Source organism: Tamandua tetradactyla, chromosome 9 (genome assembly GCF_023851605.1).
Source record: "Tamandua tetradactyla isolate mTamTet1 chromosome 9, mTamTet1.pri, whole genome shotgun sequence".
NCBI classification, from domain to species: Eukaryota; Metazoa; Chordata; class Mammalia; order Pilosa; family Myrmecophagidae; genus Tamandua; species Tamandua tetradactyla.
The window spans coordinates 114,712,145-114,732,471 of NC_135335.1; the positions used below are offsets into that span (position 1 = coordinate 114,712,145).

The 20,327-nt window shown below is 40.5% G+C and overlaps 1 protein-coding gene across 18 annotated transcripts in view; it reads left to right on the top strand.

Moving 5' to 3' along the window:
• The window catches only part of MAST4 (microtubule associated serine/threonine kinase family member 4), a 632,749-nt gene that overhangs the window by 103,347 nt on the left and 509,075 nt on the right, over positions 1-20,327 (top strand). For 8 of the 18 annotated variants that reach the window (XM_077117373.1, XM_077117368.1, XM_077117367.1 and 5 more), the window contains exon 2: positions 19,996-20,125. The exons of the other annotated variants lie outside the window; for them this stretch is intronic. The gene's annotated coding sequence lies outside the window, so the exon portion shown is untranslated. The remainder of the gene's footprint in view (positions 1-19,995; positions 20,126-20,327) is intronic. 18 annotated transcript variants of the gene reach the window in all.

Below are 20,327 nucleotides of genomic sequence, written 5' to 3' on the forward strand. Positions count from 1 at the left end.
TTTTTTTGAGTTAATACCTAGCATTCATTGTTTGAATGAGTTATGGGGAGTAATGGCTTAGGGGTAAGGAAATTGGAATAGCAAGAGGAGAGCTTTTGTTTTTTTCTGCCAGGGTGAACTCTGCATATCTGGAAATGGACTGTGGCTTGTGTTTAAAGCGTGCAATTTGATTATTTTTAGCAAATATGTAGAGTTGTACAGCTGTCACCACAATCTAATTTGGGATAATTTCCATCAACCAACAAGATCCCTAAAGCCCATTTGCAGTCACTCCCTGTTCCATCCAATGGAGAGCTTTATTATTCTCAGGAATGCTAGTGGTTCAGAAGTAATAATTTATTCTGGTGTCCAAAAAATCAAATCAGAAAATAAGATGGGTTTATTAAGTGCTTTTGTTTGAACTCTTTAGGCAGTCAGAAACTGTGAGCTGTCACGGAAACACAAGGATCATAATATTTTGAGTCACAAACTTAAAGGAGCCTGGAGTTTTAACACTTGCAAACATCATCAGTTTGTCCCTATTGTTTGTAAATGTACAAGAATGTTGCAGGTGGATGAGATTGGTCAGTGTATTTTTAGTGATTTCCAGCTTAGAAGAAGGCAAAAGGGTTCAAATAAGTTAATTTTCATCAAAATTATAATTTTATTCCTGAGTTAGTATGTTGTAGAGTTTTATGATTAAAATACAGACTTTTTGAGTACCCGCTTCCCCCCCTCACCATTTATATCTTGTTTCCTTATACTATAATCTCTTTAGAATGCCAGACTTCCTTCTAAAAGTATACTCAGTTGAGCCAAATCATTTGCTCATCAGAAAAATAGCATTAGTTTGTTGAGTACTTACTAAGTGCCAAGTGTTCAACCTCATTTTTGTCATGGGTGACTGGGAATTCTAATACCTCTCCACCTTGGGGGTTGTTACAAAGACTATATTTGATAGGTATACAAAACACTTAATATCATGGCAATGAAGAAATAACTGTTTAGTAATTGACAGCTGTTATTATAATTAACAACTGCTAATTCTGTATGTAGTTCTGTGCTCTAGGTTTAAGGTGCATACAGGCCAGACTTTGCTGACCCTGGAGCTGCTGTTCCATCCTTTGTCTCTTTTAGGAACTCTCCCCTTCATCCAGTCGGATGCTTGTTCCCTTCTCCCATTGTTAATAGTCTCTGCTTATCATCCTTGTTCTGCTCATACGCTTTTCTCCTTTCTTGTCTTTTGTTTTGTCTTCCCAAATGTAAGAGTCCTGAGCTCACCATCTCCCAGGAGGACAGCCAGAAAGAATTTCCTATATTCTAGGAAGAGGGGCACTGGGTGCAGGGGGTTGGTCGCTGGAAGAGGGGGGCCACTCAACTCAGCATGAGGATGCTAGAGCTTCCGGATCCTGGCTCAAGCAGTGAAAGGTTAGTGCTCCCCAAGCCGTGGAAGTTGCCTCTTTGGAGTTATGGTTCCTTTGGGGAACTAGTTCCTGTATGTAGATTCATTCCAGAAATGCTCTTGAAGCTGTCTCTGCAGAGCAGAAATTCAAGGGACAGAGCCTTTGCTTTTTATTTACATGCAGCAATTTGAAATTCTGCATACACAAATTCATTTGAGACCATCTAAAGATTCAACTTACTTGAATTTCCCTGTAGTTTCTTTTTACTGATTTTAATAGGTATAGCATGAGCATGTTCAGAATGCTAACTCCATAAACCTCACCATAATGAAATACATGTGCTGCTTCAGTTCTGCCAAAGTCCCTAATGTATTTCTAATCTCTGCTTTACTAGTAAATAGGGATTTTTAAAATATATATATAAAAAACAAAAGATATAAATGATAAAAATAAAATCTGAGCCAGATACATAATTAAACAGATGAATGCTGTGGTGGTTATTTTGGACAGCAAAGTCAAATTATGTTTCTCAGGAACAGTTTCGGGTTCCCCTGAGCCAGCTTTGACACCTCCATTTAAGATTTGTGAAATGAAAGCCTAGTTGACTACAGAACTGCATTTTCAGAATGTGTTTTTATAGCCATATGCCTAGCATTTACTATTACGTGTTACTTAAAATCCTGAGCATTCAGAGCTTCTTGATTTTTAATGAGAAGACATGTTTCCATGGTTCCATAGAATATATTCATTGTGTGATAATGAAACATTACTCAGTTACTCAATGAAAATTAACCAATAAATTCAATTGTCCTTTTGCATATAGTAATAATAATAATAGCTAACGTTTTGAGTACTTTCTGTGTGTTGGGCAATGAGCTGAGGGTTTAGGAAGATAGTTTTGTGTCATCCATCCTCTCAGAGGCAGGTAAAGGTATACATTCCTACTTTAATGGATAGTTAGAAAATCTAGACTTGGTCAGATAAAGTGACCCTCCCTCGGTCACACATGCTATAAAGGGCAGTGTCAGATTCCAAACCCCCTGGCATTAGCACATACAACTCTGTGTGGCTTTGGGTCTCCTACTGTTTCAGTGTAAGGATCATCTGAGGAGTGATTAACACGCAGATTCCTGGGCTCTGTCCTGAGAGTAAATATTTAACTCTAGATGTAGCCCAGGCATCTGCATTTTAACCAGCTCCCACGGGACTCGAACTACAGTGATCCAGGGACTTATCTTTGAGAAATACTGTTCTGCTTCTCCCAGTCTTTTTAATCCTCAATAGCATAAAGAACTTTAGAGAGAAGCAGTCCTCCGATGTTTTCTAAGGCACGCATGTGATGGTGAGTAGTCCATGCCAGGGGCAGAGAGGACTCAAGTCACTCCCACAGGGTGAGCTGGGGGGCAGAGCCAAGTCTGAACCCAGCCCTTCTCCATAAACCGTGGGAAATGGAAGAGCGCCTTATAATTTGATATTTAATTTAAATTCAAGGGAAGAGGGAATAGCGTTTGAGCTTTAATAAGATACATTATCCAGTCTGTCCTTTTTCTTTCTTTCTTTTTTTTTGTAACTTGTTTATAATTAATCTTTTAGATTCCAAGGTAACTTGATTTAAAATTATATATTTCCTTTCCCCTGTAAAGCCTGGCCTGGTAGCCTCTGGCTGGAAGGCCCCCACCCGGACTAAACCCGTGAACATCCGGACATACAGCTGTGCAAACTCAGCCAATGAGGACCTGCCCTGACCAACAAAGGATCGACCCCCCCCCCACCTCCACTGCACACGGCCTGTAGCTGTGCCCACTGCACACGGCCTGTAATTATGCACACCACCCCCTCCACACACCCGCAACCCCCCCCCCCCCCACTGCACATGGCCCGTAGTTATGCACACCACCCCCTCCACACACCCGCAACCCCCCCCCCCCACTGCACATGGCCCGTAGCTATGCCCCTGGCCCTAAAGCGGGCGAAAATCCTAACCTACCACAGGAGGCCCCGTAGGCATCGTCAGCACCCCACTAGCTGGCCTATATCTAACCCCACCACTCCTGGGGGGGGGGTGCAACTTCCCCAGCCCGCACCCTGAGCACCCGCACCCTGAGCACCCGGACCAGGAACCTCGTCCCAGGACAGTAAAATTTTAAACTCGGACTCAGTTTCTCTGATTTCTCAGTCGGCTACCGTCTAAAACCTGACACCCCCCAGGTAGAAAATTCTCCACAGGTGAATTTTTAAAACACTTTTGTGTTTTAAAGGTAGTACATTTCAAAGTACATTTAAGAAGTACTTATAGAACAAATTTCAAAGCGTGGTAAGGGTTACAGTTCCACAATTTTATATATTTCCTTTTATGGTTTGCATCGTTTGCATTCTACAAAATTTTTATATTTGTATTTATCATTTAGTTTCCTATATGTTCTTTTAAGGAACGTTTGTTGGTTATTAGAACAAATACTGTCTATAGCTTCCTTGAACTGAATGATATTTTGCCAAAATATAGACTTTTCCAGGAAAATATTTCTATCTGAGGAATGATGAAACAGAAATATTTTTTCTTCTTTAAAATGATCAGATAAAGCCCTCAAACTAATGATTCAAAAGCGTTCTTCTTTGTCTAGTCCATTTCATTTATCAGACCTGGCATTTCTGAATGATTTCCATTATGTAAAAAAGGGGTTTAGTTCTCTGGCGATGATCAAGCAGGGTCTGACTTAGGTTTATAAATAGCCATAGCTGAATTACTCATTGTCTGACTGTAAATGTTTTGACCATTAGAACTTTGCTGTTGGAACTCACTTGAATATATAATAATAATACTAATAATAAAAATCTTCATGCTCTGATGTAAGCCTAGAAACTCCAAATGTGGCGCTTTAAAGAGTTATTGTAATTGTTGATAGTAATGACACCCACAGCGGCTCTGAGAGCTTTGTGGTTCTCCTGGACACTCAGAGGCCCCGTTTCCTGTGCCTTAACTTGCTTTCCCCCAGGGAGGCCGTCCAGCTGAGCAGAGCCCCGTGTCTTGTTAGACACCACTACGAAGAAGGCAGGACTTCTGGTCCCAGATTCCAGTCCCTCCTCAAGACTTCCATGAAATGGCCACGCATGCTGCAGGTGCTGGAAAACGTTGGTCTTCTTGTGGACTGGAAATACCTGAATGACCTGTACACAGCAGACTCTAGTTTGCCACTCATTTGTCAGTGTTTGGCTGTTGGCCCAGTCGGCTTTCCAGCAGAGACTGTTCCTCACACTCAAGTTTGGGAGAAGATGCCACTTGCAGAAAGAATGTTGGCTCCTGGAGTGATGGAGAATGAGGACAAGGCACATGCTGTGGCAGCAGAGTCATCAGAACTCACCCTGGGAGCCCGAGAACAGTGCCTTTCAAACGTGTTTAAGCAATGGAACCCTTTTGTCGTCAGGTTGATTTTGGGGGGTAGCATGTGCTCAGCAGAGTACTTTATGACAGGATATTGCAAGAACTATGTGTACCAGGCCCTTCACACATCGACTCTGGTCCTCGTGGCACTGATAGATCCAGTGTACACACGAGAAACCTGAAGTCCAAGGAAATTGGGCGTTTTTTCTGAGTTCACACAACTACTGAGTAAGAGTCAACCCTATCTCTGCAAAGTTTACTCTGCTGTGCAGCCTCTATAGCATGCTTGCTTTTATTATTTGTGGAAAGAGTGCCAGACTTGGAGTTGGCAGGTGAGGTTAGCATCTTGGCTTAACCAACATAATTTTACCTCCTGGGGTCAAACTTACCTTGTCTGAACTTCAGTATCTTGATGAGTCAAGAGGCCTTGGTAATAATATCGCTGGCTGTCACTGCATAGTGTAAGAATTAAATGGGAGTGTGAATAGGCATCTTACAAATCTCAACAAGCTCTCAGTCATTCTGAATTGTATTTGGAAAGGCAGAATCACATAACTATGCAAAAGATCTGTTGTAGGAGCCCATCACAGGTAACTGGCTTTGGGTGAGCCATGAACTCTGAGCATTGGTTGGCTTTTCTTTAAAAGGAAAATTGTGCCTGGCATATAGTAGCCAATAAAGCTGTTCCACTTCCTTATCAGGACTGTGTTTGCTATTGGTTTCACCCTTTGTCTACACTTGGCCTGCTGTTTTCTGTTACTGTGGGAAACATTCCTTTTCCCTTGGTGACGAGCTATACAGTTGATGATGGTTAAATTTTAGATGGGCAACCTGTTGCCAACCCACTCATTAAACATTTGTTGTTTAACACAACAACAGTAACAACATCCAAAACCTTGAGTTGCATTTTTCCATGCATTTCCTTTGACCATAAATGAATTTAATTCCTGTGGGTAGTGGCAGTGTTTCAGAAAATATATATGAACATTGAAAAAAACACAGCAGTAAAAAGTGCTGAAATACCAAAACAACGAGAAAATGTGTAGATACTAATAAGAATTTATACTGAGAGATAATTACGGACTGTGCATAGCAGAAAGCATATTATTTTCTTTATTAGAACTTCAGTTGTTTTTCAGAGTTAAGGTTCTTCTTTTATGTCTGTTACTTCTTTATTCCGAGGTTCCCAAAACATTTTGGCAGAAATTCCTGTGACATTCTTTAATTTTTCCCTCTCCTGTTAAAATTGTGAAATATTCCACATTTCCAGAAAAGCACTAGTAATATTACAGACACCACCCAGACTTACCTAGTGTTGACATTTTGCCTTGTTTCCATTTTTTTTTTAAATTTTCAGTTTTCTGAACTTAAAAATTGCTCCCTGCTTTACCTTACATACACCAGAGAATGTATATTTTGGGCTTGATGATGAAGCAACAAAATGAAGTTTGAAGGTCAAATTGACACTCTAACTATTTATCTCTCTACAGAGTTCTCTTTAAAATTATTATAAAATTGACTTTATGTTCAAGTATATGAATTCAGTTGTATAGCAATCACTTTATATCTGAATTTTGAGTGTGAGTATAACTTTAAGCACAGCCCCAATCCATGTATTAAGGCCTGGTGCTGCTTCACCAGAGGCCAAATGTGAAACAAAGATTCCCAGACTGTCTGCATCCTTGCATCGTGTCTTACTGCTTTGTCATTCCTAGCCTGTAGACGTAGCAGCAAAGAGATTTTAAGCTTTAGAAATTGAAGTGTTCCACCAAAATTTGGTTCCCTACAGGCATATGCCCTGTGAATGGATTCAGCTTTCAGATTCTTTCCTTTTTAAGTCGGCTTTTTCTAGTTGCCCACTGTGTGGCTTGATTCTCTTGGTTTTAATAATAATTAATAAATAACAAGATCTCTGCTATCTCTTTTTTACTTTCCTGGAAGTCAGGACTTGGCTATCAGTGGAATTTGTGTGACCCATCTCTGCTTTAGTCCAGCCGCTAGTGCTTCATGTTTAGCTTCTTCCATCTCTTTTATGGATTTATTAATTTTTTGTTATAGAAATGATATGATTTTGCATTCAAATTCATTCTGATCTGTCACAAGAAAGAATGTTTGATTTTTTTCCAAGGCAGAATAATATTGTATGTTTGTTTTAAATTCCATCTGTGATATCTGGCATTATGTTTACAATATATGCCATGTCAAGGTCAACTCATTCTTTTGCTTGATAAGAGAGAAAAATAGAAGGATACGGTGGTTTCATCTTGACTATTAATGATGAGCAGTTTTTCTAATCATTTTCTTTCTCCTTCGTGCTTTTCAGATGTGAATTTACAGAGGCACACATGTATTTTTTTGAGCTTAGGGTATTTGCTGGAATGTCTATACTAAATTTTTGCTCTGTTTTTCTTTTTTAAAACATTTTTTTGTCTCATTTTGTTTTATTTTTAATTTTTAATTCTTACTCTATTTTTATTAGTATAAAATAATAAGTTGTTATTTTGGGAAAACTAATTGCAGGTTCTGGAGTCTTTTTATTTGAAAAAACTTCTGTTAGAAACATTGTTTATTTTTGTTTGCCAGAAACCTAATTTTCCTCTTTTCTTATCGACTGGGTGTAGTCTGTATCCTCCTTATCTCCGTTTCTTTTCCCTCACCGGGTGAGAACTGCCAAGCTCTGGGATTGCTCCCAGGCATTGCTTCCCTAAAAGGGATTTATTTTATGAGTCATTTGCATCTGATAATGATTGAAAAGAAACAACAACATAGTTTTCTTAAAAAGAGACGAAGAGGAAAAAAGCCCAGTATAAAATATAATTTCTGCTAACCAGGGGAAGTGTTGGTGTGATTAATCCAAAAGGGTTAAGCCCTGATGTCCTTTGTCTCCATCTAAGCCTCTCCATACACCCCCACCCTACCCTTGCCACCAGCTTTTTCCTTCTCTAAATCAGCCTGGAACAGAGGGAGCATTCGGCTTTTCCTTTCTTCTTTCTCTTGGTCTGCTTTTTCCGTTCTTGTCTGGTTTGCACTTGGCTCTCCATGCACCATCACAAAGACAGGGACCCTGCTCTGGGGCAAACGGCCCACCCAAAAGCTACCAGCTCTCCTAAAGTGCTAAACCTTCCCTTGTTTATAAATTAATCTCCTGTTCACGTTGATCTAGTGGAAAAGTAGGGGATTTTGTTAGTGATGGGAATGATGGAACCGTGGAATATGGGTAGGAGAAGCACCCACAGTGGCTAAAATTAAGTTAAAATGACTAGTGTATACCCCTAAGCTTTCTTTCCATAATATTTCATCCCCCTGGACATTGAGTATCCAACTAGATATGATATGGAATAAACTACTCAGTATTGCATATTTGGGGTTAATTCCTTCCCCTTTCCATTTCCTTTGTATGTCTTCTTGATCAAGATATTTATTAAAACTTTTTTTTTTAATGTTTTAGTTTTTGTGTTACTTATTGTAGTCTTTTTGTGATCATGGAAGAAATGGCCCTCTTGGGGATCTTTTATGATTTTTTTTTAGTGGATCAGTTGTCAGTATTTCTCTCTTCACAGTTAGTGATGTCAGTTTTGGATTCATTGTCTTGGAGTTTGGGCCTGGACCAGTTGACCTCTTGCGTCACTTCTTTCTTGCAGTTACCTAGTTCTCTTTCTTGGTGATGATTTCCATTTGTTGCTAATAGTCTTTTTTTTTTTCTTTATTAATTAAAGAAAAAAAAGAAATTAACACAACATTTAGAAATCATTCCATTTTACATATGCAATCAGTAATTCTTAACATCATCACCTAGATGCATGATCATCATTTCTTAGTACATTTGCATCGATTTAGGAAAAGAACTAGGAAAACAACAGAAAAAGATATAGAATGCTAATATAGAGAAAAAAATAAAAATAATAATAATAAAAAAAAGAAAAGGAAAAAAAAAAACAAAAGACACAAACAAACAAACAAACAAAAAAACTATAACTTAGATGCAGCTTCATTCAGTGTTTTAACATAATTACATTACAATTAGGTATTATTGTGCTGTCCATTTTTGAGTTTTTGTATCTAGTCCTGTTGCACAGTCTGTATCCCTTCAGCTCCAATTACCCATTATCTTACCCTGTTTCTAACTCCTGCTGGACTCTGTTACCAATGACATATTCCAAGTTTATTCTCGAATGTTGGTTCACATCAGTGGGACCACACAGTAATTGTCCTTTAGTTTTTGGCTAGACTGACTCAGCATAATGTTCTCTAGGTCCATCCATGTTATTACATGCTTCATAAGTTTATTCTGTCTTAAAGCTGCATAATATTCTGTCGTATGTATATACCACAGTTTGTTTAGCCACTCGTCTGTTGATGGACGTTTTGGCTGTTTCCATCTCTTTGCAATTGTAAATAATGCTGCTATAAACATTGGTGTGCAAATGTCCGTTTGTGTCTTTGCCCTTAAGTCCTTTGTGTAGATACCTAGCAGTGGTATTGCTGGGTCGTATGGCAATTCTATATTCAGTTTTTTGAGGAACCGCCAAACTGCCTTCCACAGTGGTTGCACCATTTGACATTCCCACCAACAGTGGATAAGTGTGCCTCTTTCTCTGCATCCTCTCCAGCACTTGTCATTTTCTGTTTTGTTGATAATGGCCATTCTGGTGGGTGTGAGATGATATCTCATTGTGGTTTTGATTTGCATTTCTCTAATGGCCAGGGACATTGAGCATCTCTTCATGTGCCTTTTGGCCATTTGTATTTCCTCTTCTGATAAGGTGTCTGTTCAAGTCTTTTTCCCATTTTGTAATTGGGTTGGCTGTCTTTTTGTTGTTGAGTTGAACAATCTCTTTATAAATTCTGGATGCTAGACCTTTATCTGATATGTCGTTTCCAAATATTGTCTCCCATTGTGTAGGCTGTCTTTCTACTTTCTTGATGAAGTTCTTTGATGCACAAAAGTGTTTAATTTTGAGGAGCTCCCATTTATTTATTTCTTTCTTCAGTGCTCTTGCTTTAGGTTTAAGGTCCATAAAATCGCCTCCAATTGTAAGTTTCATAAGATATCTCCCTACATTTTCCTCTAACTGTTTTATGGTCTTAGACCTAATGTTTAGATCTTTGATCCATTTTGAGTTAACTTTTGTATAGGGTGTGAGATACGGGTCTTCTTTCATTCTTTTGCGTATGGATATCCAGTTCTCTAGGCACCATTTATTGAAGAGACTGTTCTGTCCAGGATGAGTTGGCTTGACTGCCTTATCAAAGATCAAATGTCCATAGATGAGAGGGTCTATATCTGAGCACTCTATTTGATTCCATTGCTCGATGTATCTATCTTTATGCCAATACCATGCTGTTTTGACCACTGTGGCTTCATAATATGCCTTAAAGTCCGCAGTGTGAGACCTCCAGCTTTGTTTTTTTTCCTCAAGATACTTTTAGCAATTCGGGGCACCCTGCCCTTCCAGATAAATTTGCTTATTGGTTTTTCTATTTCTGAAAAATAAGTTGTTGGGATTTTGATTGGTATTGCATTGAATCTGTAAATCAATTTAGGTAGGATTGACATCTTAACTATATTTAGTCTTCCAATCCATGAACACGGTATGCCCTTCCATCCATTTAGGTCTTCTGTGATTTCTTTTGACAGTTTTTTGTAGTTTTCTTTGTATAGGTTTTTTGTCTCTTTAGTTAAGTTTATTCCTAGGTATTTTATTCTTTTAGTTGCAATTGTTAATGGAATTTGTTTCTTGATTTCCCCCTCAGCTTGTTCATTACTAGTGTATGGAAATGCTACAGATTTTTGAATGTTGATCTTGTAACCTGCTACTTTGCTGTACTCATTTATTAGCTCTAGTAGTTTTGTTGTGGATTTTTCCGGATTTTCGAGGTATAGTATCATATCGTCTGCAAACAGTGATAGTTTTACTTCTTCCTTTCCAATTTTGATGCCTTGTATTTCTTTTTCTTGTCTAATTGCTCTAGCTAGAACCTCCAACACAATGTTGAATAATAGTGCTGATAATGGACATCCTTGTCTTGTTCCTGATCTTAGGGGGAAAGTTTTCAGTTTTTCCCCATTGAGGATGGTATTAGCTGTGGGTTTTTCATATATTCCCTCTATCGTTTTAAGGAAGTTCCCTTGTATTCCTATATTTTGAAGTGTTTTCAACAGGGAAGGATGTTGACTCTTGTCAAATGCCTTCTCTGCATCAATTGAGATGATCATGTGATTTTTCTGCTTTAATTTGTTGATATGGTGTATTACATTAATTGATTTTCTTATGTTGAACCATCCTTGCATACCTGGGATGAATCCTACTTGGTCATGATGTATAATTCTTTTAATGTGTTGTTGGTTTCAATTTGCTAGAATTTTGTAGAGGATTTTTGCATCTATATTCATTAGAGAGGTTGGTCTGTAGTTTTCTTTTTTTGTAATATTTTTGCCTGGTTTTGGTATGAGGGTGATGTTGGCTTCATAGAATGAATTAAGTAGCTTTCCCTCCACTTCGGTGTTTTTGAAGAGTTTGAGGAGAGTTGGTACTAATTCTTTCTGGAATGTTTGGTAGAATTCACCTAACCAGATGTGAAGCCATCTGGTCCTGGACTTTTCTTTTTAGGAAGCTTTTGAATGACTGATTCAATTTCTTTACTTGTGATTGGTTTGTTGCGGTCATCTATTTCTTCTTGAGTCAAAGTTGGTTGTTCATGTCTTTCCAGGAACCTGTCCATTTCATCTAAATTGTTGTATTTATTAGCGTAAATTTGTTCATAGTATCCTGTTATTACCTCTTTTATTTCTGTGAGGTCAGTGGTTATGTCTCCTCTTCCATTTCTGATCTTATTTATTTGCATCCTGTCTCTTCTTCTTTTTGTCAGTCTTGCTAAGGGCCCATCAATCTTGTTGATTTTCTCATAGAACCAACTTCTGGTCTTATTGATTTTCTCTATTGTTTTCATGTTTCAATTTCATTTATTTCTGCTCTAATCTTTGTTATTTCTTTCCTTTTGCTTGCTTTGGGGTTAGTTTGCTGTTTTTTTCTCCAGTTCTTCCAAGTGGACAGTTAATTCCTGAATTTTTGCCTTTTCTTCTTTTCTGATATAGGCATTTAGGGCAATAAATTTCCCTCTTAGCACTGCCTTTGCTGTGTCCCATAGGTTTTGATATGTTGTGTTTTCATTTTCATTCGCCTCGAGGTATTTACTAATTTCTCTTGCAATTTCTTCCTTGACCCACTCATTGTTTAAGAGTGTGTTGTTGAGCCTCCACGTATTTGTGAATTTTCTGGCACTCCGCCTATTATTGATTTCCAACTTCATTCCTTTATGATCTGAGAAAGTGTTGTGTATGATTTCAATCTTTTTAAATTTGTTAAGACTTGCTATCTCAAAGATAGATATGGTCTATCTTTGAGAATGATTCATGAGCACTTGAGAAAAAGGTGTATCCTGCTGTTGTGGGATGTAATGTCCTATAAATGTCTGTTAAGTCTAGCTCATTTATAGTAATATTCAAATTCTCAATTTCTTTATTGATCCTCTGTCTAGATGTTCTGTCCATTGATGAGAGTGGTGAATTGAAGTCTCCAACTATTATGGTATATGTGTCTATTTCCCTTTTCAGTGTTTGCAGTGTATTCCTCACGTATTTTGGGGCATTCTGGTTCGTTGCATAAATATTTATGATTGTTATGTCTTCTTGTTTAATTGTTCCTTTTATTAGTAGATAGTATCCTTCTTTGTCTCTTTTAACTGCTTTACATTTGAAGTCTACTTTGTTGGATATTAGTATAGCTACTCCTGCTCTGTTCTGGTTGTTATTTGCATGAAATATCTTTTCCCAACCTTTCACTTTCAACCTATGTTTATCTTTGGGTCTAAGATGTGTTTCCTGTAGACAGCATATAGAAGGATCCTGTTTTTTAATCCATTCTGCCAGTCTATGTCTTTTGATTGGGGAATTCAGTCCATTAACATTTAGTGTTATTACTGTTTGGATAATATTTTCCTCTACCATTTTGCCTTTTGTATTATATATGTCATATCTGATTTTCCTTCTTTCTACACTCTTCTCCATACTTCTCTCTTCTGTCTTTTCGTATCTGACTCTAGTGCTCCCTTTAGTATTTCTTGCAGAGCTGGTCTCTTGGTCACAAATTCTCTCAGTGACTTTTTGTCTGAAAATGTTTTAATTTCTCCCTCATTTTTGAAGGACAATTTTGCTGGATATAGAAGTCTTGATTGGTAGTTTTTCTCTTTTGGTAATTTAAATATATCATCCCACTGTCTTCTAGCTTCCATGGTTTCTGCTGAGAAATCTACACATAGTCTTATTGGGTTTCCCTTGTATGTGATGGATTGTTTTTCTCTTGCTGCTTTCAAGATCCTCTCTTTCTCTTTGACCTCTGACATTCTAACTAGGAAGTGTCTTGGAGAACGCCTATTTGGGTCTATTCTTTTTGGGGTGCGCTGCACTTCTTGGATCTGTAATTTTAGGTCTTTCATAAGAGTTGGGAAATTTTCAGTGATAATTTCTTCCATTAGTTTTTCTCCTCCTTTTCCCTTCTCTTCTCCTTCTGGGACACCCACAACACGTATATTTGTGCACTTCATATTGTCATTCAGTTCCCTGATCCCCTGCTCAAGTTTTTCCATTCTTTTCCCTATAGTTTCTGTTTCTTTTTGGAGTTCAGATGTTCCATCCTCCAATTCACTAATTCTAGCTTCTGTCTCTTTAAATCTACCATTGTAGGTATCCATTGTTTTTTCCATTTTTTCTACTTTGTCCTTCACTCCCATAAGTTCTGTGATTTGTTTTTTCAGTTTTTCTATTTCTTACTTTTGTTCAGCCCATGTCTTCTTCATGTCCTCCGTCAATTTATTGATTTGGTTTTTGAAGAGGTTTTCCATTTCTGTTCGTATATTCAGCATTAGTTGTCTCAGCTCCTGTATCTCATTTGAACTATTGGTTTGTTACTTTGCCTGGGTTATATCTTCAATTTTCCAAGCGTGATCCCTTATCTTCTGCTGGCGTCTTGGCATTTAATCAGATTTCCCTGGGTGTGGAACCCAGCAGGTTGAAAGATTTTTCTGTGAAATCTCTGGGCTCTGTTTTTCTTATCCTGCCCAGTAGGTGGCGCTCGTGGTGCTCGTCTCTCTGCGGGTCCCACCAGTAAAAGATGCTGTGGCTCCTTAACTTTGGAAAACTCTCGCTGTGGGGGAGGGTTGCCAGCCGAAGCGGCTTTGGGGAGCGCCAATCCGAATCTCCCAGCTGGCCTGGAAGTCTGCGTGTGGGGAGGGTCGCCAAGCATGGTGGGGGGGCGCCAGCCGCTGCGGATTGGGGGAGTTCCTATCCACCATTCCCAGCCGGACTGGGAAGCCACGTGTTTGGAAAGGACCCTGGTCGCCGGTCTCCGCGGCTTGGGGGATCTCCGATCCAATTCTCCCAGCTGGTCCCGGGGGCCGCACGCGGGGGGTGGGGGCGCCAGCCGCCACGGCTTGAGGGGATCGCCTGTCCAATTCTCCCAGCCGGCCCAGGAAGGAGTGAGGCAGGGACTCCGGCCGCCTGCTGCCCCGCCTGGTGAAGCCCGCGCCCCTCGGCGATCTCACCAGAGCGGGTTCTCCCAGCCAGTCAGCCCTTCCAGAATGGGGTACGCTGTCTTCTTGGTCTCTGTCGTGGCTCTGGGAGCTGTTCTGTATCGTTTCTACTTCCCTAGTAGCTGTTCTGGAGAAGGAACTAAGACCCGCGCGTCTTACTAAGCCGCCATCTTCTCCGAAAGTCTCTAGTAAATTGCACGTGGCCTAAGTACTCCATGAGTTATGGGCGCCTCCTCCGTCGCTAATAGTCTTTTGAGAGCTTTACCTAGCTTAATTTATTTAATCCTCATGATAATCTTATAAGGAAGGGACTTTCGTTATCCCCATATTATAGGTAGAAAAACAGAGACACAGCCTTCTTTGAGATCACCCCGCTGCTGAGTGGAGGAGCCGGGTTCATGCAGTCTGGGTCCTGAGTCCATGGTCTTAACCCCTACACTAGACTGCCTCTCGGGCCGGAGGCAGCCCGTTCAAGATGTCGTTCTCTGTGAGCCTGCTCTGTGCCAGCTGCTTGCGTGTGCAGAGACCCAGTCGCCACGGGTGCACAGGCCTTTGCTAGTCTCAGGCTGGGGGACCCTGTGGTGCATAGTCTCTGTGCACCAGCATGTTGGCCAGCGATCAGGATGGTCTGTCGAGGTTCTGGTTTCTCCTTTAAAAACGCAACGTTGTGCTTCTCAGTTTTTGTTTTTGAGCTTTCAGTTTTGCACTGTTTTTCTCTTGGTCCTGTGTTTGTCCTTGGCAGGTGGGGGGCACTGTCTTTTGTCAGGCAACCCTGTCTCTTCACTGAAAGTGGTTTCTTGCTTTCCCTCTACATTTTCCTAAATCTTAAATGAAGAATTTATTAATTCTTAATAAATATTAAGAAATGTATTTCTCATATAAATATAAATTTATATGAGAAATAAATATTTAATATATATATTAAATGAATATATATATTAAATATAATGCCCTGCACTTTCTACCATTGCTCCTTCTGTGTGGCTGCTCTTTGCTTTTTTTTTTTTTTGCATGGGCAGGCACTAGGAATCGAACCCAGGTCTCAGGCATGGCAGGCAAGAATTCTGCCACTGAGCCACCACTGCACTGCTGTTTTTCATATTGTTTCTTAGGTGGTGCAGTCTCGCTTTGGCGCACGCCGAGCCAGTGCCCCTGCTTAGGCTCGGTCAGTGGAGAAGTGCCCTCACCTGCCTGCCGGACCTTCTGCTTCTCTGCTGGGCTGCCTTTGTCATCTGCTTCTCGGGAGGGTTGGCTTCTCCGCTTTGCATCCTCCCCTTCGTCTGGTATTTGAATCTGCTTCCTCCACCTGAGGCCTCAGGCATCCTGGGCCTCGGAGGTGGTAAACTAGGATGTGTGATACCGCAGGGAGGGTACATGAAGGATGTCCAAGGGCTGTTGGGCCCAGGAAAAGTCACAAGGAAACCATTTACCATTTCAGATCTTCACCTTCCCTGTGCACTCTCCTAAAATGATCTGCCCTGGTCCTCACCTGTATTGATGGGGTGCCTGGCTTCCTCTCCCTTCTCACACTCTCCAAAATAAAGGCACACCTCGGAGTCTGCCAAGGTGTAGAATTGATTATGGCTGTAACTCCTTCTGGCCCCCTTGGTGGCAAACAAATGGGCAAAGGGCGTATGGGTGTGATGTTCATAAAGAGAATGAGTCCAGTGACCTGGGAAGTACTCCTTTTATACATCAGGCGGCTTCCCATTTTTTTTTTTTTTAAACAAAATAGAAGGTAACCCTAATGGGTTGTCAGGGAAGGATGATTATCATAGAAAATTACATTTCATTATCTATGATTTTGGGGGTCATAAATCTCAGGAGGAATTCAAGTAATCAAGTGCCGTTTTCATAGCAAAACTTCTCCCATTCCTATCAACTGATTTACAAGAACAAGGTTTTTTACTTCATATTTGTAATATAAAAATTGTAATATAATTGTTGTTGAAATATTTCTTATTCTAGCAGTAAAAAAAGTTCATCAATGTATATATAAACCAAATGAAAAAAAAAAACCACCCCCATCCAGCTCACTGAGAAATGTATTTCCAATGAAAATTTCCTTTTATGCCTGCTTTATTTAGTTTATTTTTAATTATTATTAAATTATGCATTGATTTTGCTAAATTGCATTCAACTGATCATAGTAATATACTTGAAACCAGATGAAATTTGTAACAATTAGAGGCATTTGGACCCAAGAAATAAAAATAAATTTTAATTTTTCTAATTATTTTTGTTTTCGTGACATATGGAAATGTGATCAATAAAAAACATAAAGCATAAAAATATATTAGGATAAAGCTCTGTAGGGAAAGTGGAATAGCAATACCAACTTAAGGGAAAAAAGGAACCTTAAAAATTTGAGCGAGGAAAAGAAAAGGTTGTTCATGTGTTTTTTATATGGATCATGGATATCAAATCACTATGGTATTTAAAGTATGATGCATAGATTTAAAAGCTTGAATAAAAGCAGTTTCACTGTGAAATATCAATATTTTCAAAATGTCAGAAATTACAATCCATGCCGCTGTTTAAACTTAATGTGAACAATTGTAGACGTGGACTTTGAAATGCGTTAAGGGCTACTTAGTTTTTCAAAATTGTGTGAAGGCATTTGGAAGCAAACACGTTTGATGGCCACTTCTGAGGAGAACCTGGCCTTGACAGGAAGGTTTCCTGACATCCCTTGTTCTGTCTTCCTGAGCCTTCACCGTGACCACGGGACTCAGCGTTGGAGGGGCCCATGGCCACAGCCGAGCTCACCTTAATTTGTTAAATCTCTCCCTTCTGTTTTTACTCATTTCCCAGTAAGTCAGCATGAATTTCCCAAACTCGCGCGTTCCAGTGGCCTAAGCCTGGGTCTCTCAGATGCGGAGGATGGAGTGCTCGCCCAGAGGAGCCTGGCCTGGGGTGACACTGGCCATTTTGAAGCCAGCTGCCGGCGCCCAGGCAGTGTCCGCGGGGGCCCTGGCCCCTGCAGAGGAGAGTGTCCTCAGGAGCTTGGACTTGGTCCTGCGCTGGGGCCGGAGGGTGAGGGCCAGGCCAGCGTGCAGCAGGCCCTTCAGCGGGTGAGGGAGGAGGCCACGCTGTTCTCTGATGTCTGGACAATGGAGAGGAAAGATTCGCTTCTGGTAAAAATGCTATTAAGATGGAAAGACTGGCAACATTTTCCCTCCCCAAAAAACAAGTCAGGTGCCTTTTTCTATGACCCTTAAAAAATTTCTTCCTTAAATTATTTTTTTACTTAGGTAAAGGCCAAAGTGGGTTTAAAAAAAATTAAAACAAAAAACTTTCTGTTTCTCAGTACTTTACAACTTACAGCATAATTACAAAACACAGTCCAAACCCCATATAGAGAATTCCAACATAGCTCTCCACTAGATAACCAGGCCTGCTTATTTTTAACATTTTCATTATAAGGTTGCTGATTATGCAGTTATCCATGAGAAAAGACTCCTTTGGCACTTTTATTTTTAACTCCTTTCTAGCAAAGTAGGGGCAAGTAGCAAATCCAATGTAGTAATTTTTTTTTTGCATGGGCAGGCACCGGGAATCGAACCCGGATCTATGGTGTGGCAGGCGAGAATTCTGCTGCTGAGCCACCGGGGCCTGCCCCCAATGTGTTAATTTTGACATATGGCTGCACCCAGTGCAGACTCAGCTGAGAAACCTCTGGGGGTTACAAAAGCATAGAGTTAAATTTCCCACGTTGGAAAAGAGGCTTGCGGAAATGAATTTCTGTCTGCACTCTGAGTGACTCTGCTGCTATTTCCCTGGGGAGGTTGCTAGGCATTTAATAGATCTCCATGTTAGGAAAATTCTTCTTAGCATTCAGTGTAAAGGTGGTTTTCCCCCCTTTTGGCCTCAGTTTTGTGTCATAGAGGCTGCATCTAATCTCTTTTAGGTTTACATTTATGAATGTATCCAGACGATTATTTGTATACTCCTCATGTAAACAACTGTTTCCCTCACTCCCGCTTAGGGATAGCCTTGCTCACCGACTGAAGGAGGGTGGGGGTGATCTGACTGCTGGGCTTAGGGTCTGCTTGCCATCACCTGGGCACAGCTGTTACGCGGCCTCGGTCTCCGAGCTCTGAAACACAGGGGACTTGGTTTCAGCTTGGGACAGTGTTTTGTTGCTGTTGGCCACTGCACAGAAGCTCACATCCTGTGTGCTTTTAAAACTGTCCTTCTTTCAAAGACTCTTTTCAGTATCTATGGGTGTTTAGAGGCTGTGAGACAGGCACAGAGATAGAATATGTATTTAAAACCAGTGTTTTGTTAGCTTGGCTAAGGAAATAAAGCATCAGCAAAATGAAAGGCATTCTGTTCATTTCCCAGGGCTGTCGTAGCAAATGATCACAAACGGGGTGGTTTAAAACAACAGGAATTTATTCCTTCACAGTTTAGGAGACCAGAAGGCCAAAATCGAAGTGTTGGCCAGGTTGATTCCTTCTGGAGGCTCAGAGTGAGAATCTGTTCCATGCATCTCTCCTGGCTTCTGGTGGGTGCAGGCAGTACTTGGTGTGCCTCGGCTTATTGAAGCTTAATTCCAGCCTCTGCCTCCGTCTTTACATGGACAACTTCCCTGTGTATCTGTGTGTCTGTGTCTGAATCTCTCCTTTCTCTTACAGAGGCTCGGTATTGAATTTAGGGCCCACTCTAATCTCGTATCTTAACTTGGTTACAAGAAGTTGAGGCCTGATTTCCAAATGAGTTCCCATGCACAGGCACCAGGAGTCAGAACATGAGCATATCTTTTGGGGCCCACTAGAGGCCCACCGCATTTGATAAAAAGCACCCTTTAGGGCCTTCCTTTCATATATGATATTAAGTTACAATGAGTCTTCTCATTAAACCAGACCCAGGACCTCTTCTTTGTGCTGCTATTCTATTAGTTTAGTAGGGGCTTTTCTTAGTGAAGACTCTTGGTATCTCCTGAACCCATTGGCCTCATGATGACCTGGGACCAGTTCTGGTGCCCAGCAGAGGCTGGCAAGTGAGGGCCTGTGGTTGCCTCAGTTTATGGCCGCGTCCTCCTCAGGCCCACTCAGCTCTGGCAAGGTCGTGTTGTGCAAACGCTGCTGCCCAGTCCTACCAAACATGGTGATTTTCGGAAAGGAGGCTGAGGGCTATCTGCACACAACCTCACATATATTTACTACAGGATGGTTGTGCATCTTTCAGAATAATACAACTTAATTGGCTCGAGAAATACTAATCTTTGTCATTTTTCACCAATGCGTAATTTCCTCAAGTTTATGTGGACTGTGCCCTGTTATGTAATGCTTCCTTATTCTCCTTTAATCTTCCTCCACATCTGTAGCCTTCATTTTTAGGTCCTGTTCCCTCCTAGTCGCTATGTATACCATTTAACTTGTCTTCCGTGCCTCTTCCTTGCCTTCCAGAAAGTTTCTTCAATGAAGTTTTGTGTTGTGAGAGAGTGACCTTGTGTCATTCGTAGTAATTCCTTCATATGTTCATGTACTTCACTGTCGACACTTTTTTTCTCTTGATCTTTAACACCAAGTAGAGTTAAATCCTGGCATTTACTAAGAAACGTTGATTTCCTGAGTTTCCTGGAGGAGAGAGAGCACATCTTTAAGTCACATAAGTGAACTACTTGTGTTTTTCCTGCAGGAACTTAGGTACCCAGCTGCAGCGGGGGCTGGTTGCCTGGCACCAGGGCTAGCTACAGGCATGGAGCGCTGTCTTGGATTCTCGATGCTGGGAGATCTTAGACGCTTTCTCAAACCTAAAAGAGTTACAAGTAAGGATGTAGCTTATTCTTTTCTGAACAGATATAAACCAACTAATGCACCTCCTAATGAGACTTTTTTCCCAGTGGGAAATCACAGTGGAATAAGGCTGGCAACACGAACGAAGAGCCTTTTCCTTCTTAAATTGAAGAATTTTCTGTGTTGTAAACTGTCAGCTGAGTAAATATTAAGACCAAATGTTTAATGAGTTAT